This window comes from Meriones unguiculatus, chromosome X (genome assembly GCF_030254825.1).
Source record: "Meriones unguiculatus strain TT.TT164.6M chromosome X, Bangor_MerUng_6.1, whole genome shotgun sequence".
Taxonomy (NCBI): domain Eukaryota; kingdom Metazoa; phylum Chordata; class Mammalia; order Rodentia; family Muridae; genus Meriones; species Meriones unguiculatus.
In genome coordinates, this window is record NC_083369.1 from 129,288,518 (window position 1) to 129,296,308 (window position 7,791).

Below are 7,791 nucleotides of genomic sequence, written 5' to 3' on the forward strand. Positions count from 1 at the left end.
TGCTAAAGATTTATGATCTTTCCTAGGAACAAGACAATAAGGGGCGCAAGCTCGAGCTAGCTCTACTTCTCATGATATTTTTTCCTAAGAAGGAGCCTATTATTTTTTTACTATTCTTATAATGCCTATTGATACTGAATCTGATTTATTACTTTTCTTAAGTTTATTCTTTTTACATTTTATTCTTATTAAAGCCTTTAATAATTTACTAATAATAAATTTCTTTATAAAGTTAGTTATGCTGTTTTAGGAGTCATAAAGAAAGATCAAAAAACTCATTAATCCAGCCCCACAACCACAATCGAAAAAGCATTGAAATCTCAGAACGTGTCTCTTTGCCAGGCAGGGGGTCTGCCAGGGACCTCCAGAGAGCATAATCCGAAGGACACATATCTCTTAGTCTGAGTAGCGCTATCTATTGATATGCTACACAAGACACTGGAGTGGGTGTAGCAGTTGGGATTGCATTGATGGATTTCAGTATATTGAACCACCCCTGCATGCTTGGGATGAAAATTTTTGGTCATGATGGATGATATATTTTATGACTTCTTGAATTCAGTTTGCACATAATTTTTTGAGTATTTTTACATCAATGATCATAAGAAAAAATACGTCTGAAATTCTCTTTTTTGTTGAGTCTTAGTGTGTTTTAGGTATCAAGGTGACTCTGGCTCCATAGAATGACTTGGGTAATGTTCCTTCTGTTTCTACTTTGTGGAATAGTTTGATGAGAATTGGAGTTATGTCTTCTTTGAAGGGCTTGTAGAATTCTTCACTGAAATCATCTGGCCTTGGGCTTTTTTTTTTTTTTAAGTTAGAATTTTCATGCCTGCTTCTATTTCCTTGTGGAATATAGGTCTATTCAATCTATTTATCTACTTACCTGATCTTGATTTAAATTTGGTAAATGGAATCTATCAAGAAAATTGTCTATTTCATTTTGGTTTTCAAATTTTTTGGCATATAGGCTTTTGTAATAAGCCCTAATGATTGTTTGGAGTTTGCCAGTGTCTGGTTTTTGTCCTCCTTTTTGTTTCTGATTTTGTTGATTTGGATAGTTTCTTTCTATCTTTTAGTTAATTTGTCTAAGGGTTTGTCTATCATGTTGATTTTTTCAAAGAACCAGCTTCTGGTCTCATTGTTTTTTCTAATTGTTCTAATTGTTTCTAATTCATTGTTTTCAGCTCTGAGTTTGAATATTTCCAATTGTCTACTCCTCTTGGGTATGTCTGCTTCTTTATTTTCTAGGGCTTTATGTATGCTATTAAGTTACTTTTATGGGATGTCTCCAACTTCTTTCTGGAGGTACTTAGTTCTATGAACTTTCCTCTTAGTACTGCTATCATTGTGTCCCATACATTTGTGTAAGTTGTGCCTTCATTTTCATTGAATTTTAGGGAAGTCTCCAATTTCATTTTTAATTTCTTCCCTGACCAAGCTTTCATTGACCAGAGAGTTGGTTAGTTTCCACATATATGTAGGCTTTTTGTTATTTTTGTTGTTGATGATGTCTAGTTTTAGGGCATAGTGGTCTGTTAGGATACAAGGGATTATTTTAATCTTCTTGTATCTCTTGAAGCTTGCTTTGTTCCTGCATATATGGTCAATTTTTGAGAAGGTTCCATGAGGTGCTGAAAAAAAGGTATACTCTTTTGAGTTTGGGTGAAAAGTTCTATAGACATTTTTAGGACCATTTAATTTATAACCTTTGTAAGTGTCATTATTTCCATATTTAGCTTTTGTCTAGATGATCTATCCTTTGGAGAGAGTGGAGTGGTTGAAATCTCCCACTACTAAGCTGTTGGGATCAATGTGTGATTTAAACTTTAATAAAGCTTCCTTTACAAATGTAGGTACTCTTGTATTTGGGCATACATGTTCAGAACTGTGATGTCTTCCTAGTGGATTTTTCCTTTGATGAGAATGAAGTGACCCTCCTCATCTTTTTTTTTTTATTAATTTTGGTTGAAAGTCTATTTTATTAGTTATTAGGATAGCTACCCCTGCTTGTTTTCAGGTTCCATTTGCTTGAAAACATTTTTCCAGCCCTTTACTCTGAGTTAGTGTTTATCCTTGTTACAGAGGTGTGTTTCTTGGATGTAGCAGAATATTTCTGCAACCATTCATTGCTCTGTGTCTTTTTATTGGAGAGTTGAATCTGTTGATGTTGATAGATAATAGTGACCAATGAATGGTAGTTCTTTTTATTGTGGATTTGGAGGTATTACTGTGTTTCTAAGCTTGTTTTCTTTTTTGTTGTGAAGTTATCTATATCCTGTGTTTTCTTGGGTGTAGATGTTTTTATTCAATTTGGACTTCTTTTAGTATCTTCTGTAGGTTTGGTTTGTTCTGTATATATTATTTAAGCTTAGTTTGTCATGGAATATTTTGTTTTCTGAATCTATGGTGATTGAAAGCTTTGTGGCGTATAATATTTGGGGTTAGCATCTGTGGTCCCTTAGAGTCTGCATGATATCTCCCCAGGCCCTCTGGCTTTCATAGTTTCTGTTTAGAAGTTTGGTGGGATTTTGTTAGGTCTGCCTTTATATGTTACTTGGCCATTTGCCCTTGCAGCTTTTAATTTTTTTTTCTTTTTTGCTGTAGATGTAGTGTTTTGTCTATTATTTTCATGATGAGTTTCTTTTCTGGTCTAGTCTATTTTGTGTTCTGTAGACCTCTTGTATGTTAATGGACATCTCCTTCTTTAAGTTTGGAAAATTTTCTTCTATGATTTTCTTGAAAATATATTCTGGAACTTGGAGCCTGGAATCTTTTTTTTTCATCAATTCCTATTATTCTTAGATTTTGTCTTTTCATGGTGTTCTTGATTTCTTGGATGTTTTGTGTTTGGGTCTTTTCTGATTTTACTTTTTCTTTGAGAGATCTATCAATTTCTACAAGTGTATCTTCAGCATTTGAAAGTCCCCCTTCCATCTCTTGTATTCTATTGATGATGCTTCCCTTTATGGTTCCTGATCTTTTCTCTAAGTTCTCCAGCTCCAGGGTTTTCTCTGTTTGTGTTTTCTTTATTCATTCTTGTTCTTTTTTCATGCATTACACCATTCCTTCATCTGTTTGAATGTGGATTCCTGTCTTTCCACCATGGCCTCTATTTTTTTTTCCCTTTCCTCTCTAAATGCCACTTATTGTTCCTTCACTTTTGCCTCTATTTGTTTGGCTGTATTTGCCCATATTTCTTTAAGAGCTTTTTTGTTTCTTCTTTATTTGCCTCTATTAGTGTGACTGTTTCTTTGTGACATTTGTTTGTTTCATATTTATGTGTCTCTAATAACTAGAAAACCATACCTTTAAAATCATTTTCCTGTGTTTCCGATGAATTAAGATATCCATTGATTTTGAGGGTTGTTTGTGAAGCAAAAATGTCCTGATTTTTGTTGGATGTGTTCTTTTTTTTTTCAATGCAGTTTATTCAGGAACCTTAAACAATCATCTGACCCTGGGGAAAGCCAGCCCACAGCTTAAATAGCCTCTGGGTAGCCAACCCCAGCATGCCACGTGGGCAATGCAGATAGGTCCACATACATGGAAGCAAGCCAGATGCTCAGCCTTAGCCAAATGTGGAATTGTTCGTGACAGAGAGCACTCACCATCCGCAAGGTGGAAGTCAGAAACCAGCTCCATCTTTAAGGCACAGCATTCCGCAACTCTCTACAGTTCCCCCTTTTTGTTTTAGACGCATCAGGCAAGAGTAGAGGTCTGAACTCTGGTATTAGAAATAAATTGAGACTTTGTACTGATGTTCATTTAGGTGTCCTCCACCCAAAGAGCATCAGACCCGACTGATACCTTTTTCTCAGAGGCGGGACCTGGGGCATCAACCCGCATGCAATCAGACATGCTCTTCTCTGGGTCCAAAGCGGCTGACCCTGAGTGCAGTGCTTAGCCTCGCATCCTGAGCATAACATTTTAGCTTTTTATGGTAGCCAACCATGCTTGGGGAGACTGTCCTGCTTCAATGGCTGTAAAGGCCTGAATGGTCAGGGCTGCATTACGCTGTTGTGAGACTCTAATCTTGCATATATACCACAGGCAAACCAAGGAGACCAACACCAGAAGGCCTGCTAACGCTCCCATGCCCGCCCATTCCTTCAGATGATTCATGGCTGCAGCAAGATTACCATGATGATAATCTTGTGGCTAGTCCTGTGTCCACTCTGGTAGAATTTACTGTGACAATGGCCACTCTCAGCTGCTCCATCGTAGTATCGAATTCTCCAGTCCAATTACCTAAAATATAGCTCAACAATTGTTTAGACAGATTTGCAGCACAGGAAAAATTCTCATGTTATATGCTAGTGACTCAAAATCCACCATATTTTCATTGACAGCCAAGTTGAGCGATTTGCCATAGAGTATCAATTTGCTCCTGCACGAGGTCAATCCTCTGATTGAACACCATCAAGCTTCCTTTTAGTTGAGCATTAATTCCTTTTTGTACAACTAAGGCATGAGCTACATTGGCTAAATGATTATTCAGGGTCTGAGCAGTCTGCCCAGTATGACTCATGGCTAATGCCCTGGTGGTAGCTCCAACAGCCGCCAATGAGATGGCAGTAACAATGGTGGCTATAGTTCCAAGATCCCTTTTCTGTCTGAAGAGACTCATAATGTGAGGGGCATCAACGGGCACAGGCACCCAGCGAGACATGCGAGTAACCAGGGCATAAGTAAATTTACTAGCATTGCAGCATTGGACAAAAAAGCAAGTATCATTACCACAATTACTTGGCTCTATCTGGCTAATGATGAATAAAAATGGGGGATATAAACAAACAGGTGTGGGCTTATAGGAAATATAATGAGAAGCCTTAACCCACTCGTTGGAACATCCTGCATAAGTTCTAGAACTAGCAGTGGTGGTGTCTGGGGTCTGAGTAGGTTCAGGAGACCATTGCTCCCAGGGGAGAGAAGTGCTCCATGCCAATTGACTAACTCCATGTTTTCCTCAACTTTTGAAAGTCATTTAAGGTTCTTAAATTATTTTTTCCCTTTTTTTGTAAAATTTTTCATCAATTACACTTTATTCATTCTTTATCCCCCATAAGCCCCTCCCTCCTCCCCTCCCAATCCCACCCTCCCTCCTTCCTCTGCTTGCATGCCACTCCCCAAGTCCACTGATAGGGGAGGTTCTCCTCTCCTTTCTGATCTTAGTCTATCAGTTCACATCAAAAGTGGCTGCATTGTCCTCTACTATGGCCTGGTAAGGCTGCTCCCCCCCAGGAGGAGGTGATCAAAGAGCAGGCCAATCAGATTATGTCAGAGGCAGTCCCTCTTCCCATTACTATGTAACCCAATTGGACTCTGAACTGCCCTGGGCTACATCTGTGCAGGGGTTCTGGGTTAGCTCCATGAAATAGTCCTTGGTTGGAGTATGAGTCTCTGGGAAGTTCCCTGTGTTCAAATTTTCTTGTTCTGTTGCTCTCCTTGTGGAGACCCTGTCCTCTCCAGCTCTTACTATTTCCCAGTTCTTACCTAAAATTCCATTCACTCTGCCCAACAGTTGGCCATCAGGCTCAGCATCGGCTTTGATAGTGTGAAGGGCAGAGGCTTTCAGAGGCCCTCCGTGGTAGGTTCCTAGGTTGTTTCCTGTTTTCTTCTTCTTCTGATGTCCATCCTCTTTGCCTTTCCCGATGGGGATTGAACATTTTTGTTAGGGTCATCTCTCTTGCTTAGTTTCTTTAGATGCACAGGTTTTAGTGGGTTTGTCCTATGTTGTATGTCTATATGAGTGAGTTTATACCATATGTGTCTTTTTGCTTCTGGGACAACTCACTCAGGGTGATCCTTTCCAGATCCCACCATTTACCTGCAAATTTCATGATTTCCTTATTTTTCATTGCTGAGTAATATTCCATTGTGTAGATGTACCACAATTTCTGCATCCATTCTTCAGTTGAGGGGCATCTGGGTTGTTTCCAGCTTCTGGCTATTACAAATAAAGCTGCTACAAACATGGTTGAGCAAATGTCCTTTTTGTGTACTTGAGCCTCTTTTGGATATATGCCCAGTAGTGGTATGGATGGATCTTGAAGAAGCGCTATTCCTAGTTGTCTGAGAAAGCGCCAGATTGATTTCCAGAGTGGTTGTACAAGTTTACATTCCCACCAGCAGTGCAGAAGGGTTCCCCTTTCTCCACAACCTCTCCAGCATGTGTTGTCACTTGAGTTTTTGATCTTAGCCATTCTCATGGGTGTTATGTGAAATCTCAGGGTTGTTTTGATTTGCATTTTCCTAATGGCTAGTGAGGTTGAGCATTTCTTTAAGTGCTTCTCTGCCATTCGATATTCCTCTACAGAGAATTCTCTGTTTAGCTCTGTTCCCCATTTTTTAAGTGGATTACTTGGTTTGCTGATTTTCAGCTTCTTTAGTTCTTTATATATACTGGATATGAATCCTCTGTCAGATAAAGGGTTGGTGAAGATTCTTTCCCAATCTATAGGCGGTCGCTTTGTTTTGATGACGGTGTCCTATGCTTTACAGAAGCTTTTCAGTTTCATGAGGTCCCATTTATTGATTGCTGCTCTTAGAGCCTGTGCTGTTGATGTTCTGTTCAGGAAGTTTTCCCCTGTACCAATGAGTTCTAGGGTATTTCCCACTTTTTTTCAAGCCGATTTAATGTGTCTGGTTTTATGTTGAGGTCTTTGATCCACTTGGACTTCAGTTTTGTGCAGGGTGACAAGTATGGATCTATTTTCATTTTTCTACATGTAGACATCCAGTTAGTCCAGCACCATTTGTTGAAGATGCTATCTTTTTTCCATTGTATGGTTTTGGCGTCTTTGTCAAAGATCAGGTGTCCATAAGTGTGTGGGTGTATTTCTGGGTCCTCTGTTCGGTTCCATTGATTCACCATTCTGTTTCTATGCCAGTACCATGCAGTTTTTAAAACTGTTGCTCTATAGTACAACTTAAGATCGGGGATGGAGATACCTCCGGAAGATCTTTTATTGTAGAGGATTGTCTTAGCAATTCTGGGTTTCTTGTTATTCCATATGAAGTTGAGAATTTTTCTTTCCAGGTCTGTAAAGAATTGTGTTGGTAATTTGATGGGCATTGCATTGAATCTGTAGATTGCTTTTGGTAAGATGGCCATTTTTACTATGTTAATCCTGCCAAGCCATGAGCATGGGAGATCTTTCCATCTTCTCATATCTTCTTCTAATTCTTTCTTCAGAGATTTGAAATTTTTTTCATACAAGTCTTTGACTTCCTTGGTTAGGGTTACTCCGAGGTACCTTATGTCATTTATGGCTATTGTGAAGGGTGTTGTTTCCCTAATTTCTTTATCAGCCCTTTTGTCTTTTGTATATAGGAGGGCTACTGATTTTTTTGAGTTAATTTTGTATCCGGCCACTTTGCTGAAGGGGTTTATCAGCTGTAGGAGTTTTCTGGTAGAGTTTTTGGGGTCACTCACGTATACTGTCATGTCATCTGCAAATGGTGATAATTTGACTTCTTCCTTTCCAATTTGTATCCCCTTGATCTCCTTCAACTGTCTTATTGCTCTAGCAAGGACTTCCAGAACTATGTTGAAGAGATATGGAGAGAGTGGGCAGCCTTGTCTTGTCCCTGATTTCAGTGGGATTGCTTTAAGTTTCTCTCCATTCAGTTTGATGTTGGCTATAGGCTTGCTGTATATCGCCTTTAGTATGTTTAGATATGTGCCTTGTATCCCTGATCTCTCCAATACTTTGAACATGAATGGATGTTGGATTTTGTCAAATGCTTTTTCAGCATCTAGGGAGATTATCATGTGGTTTTTTCTTT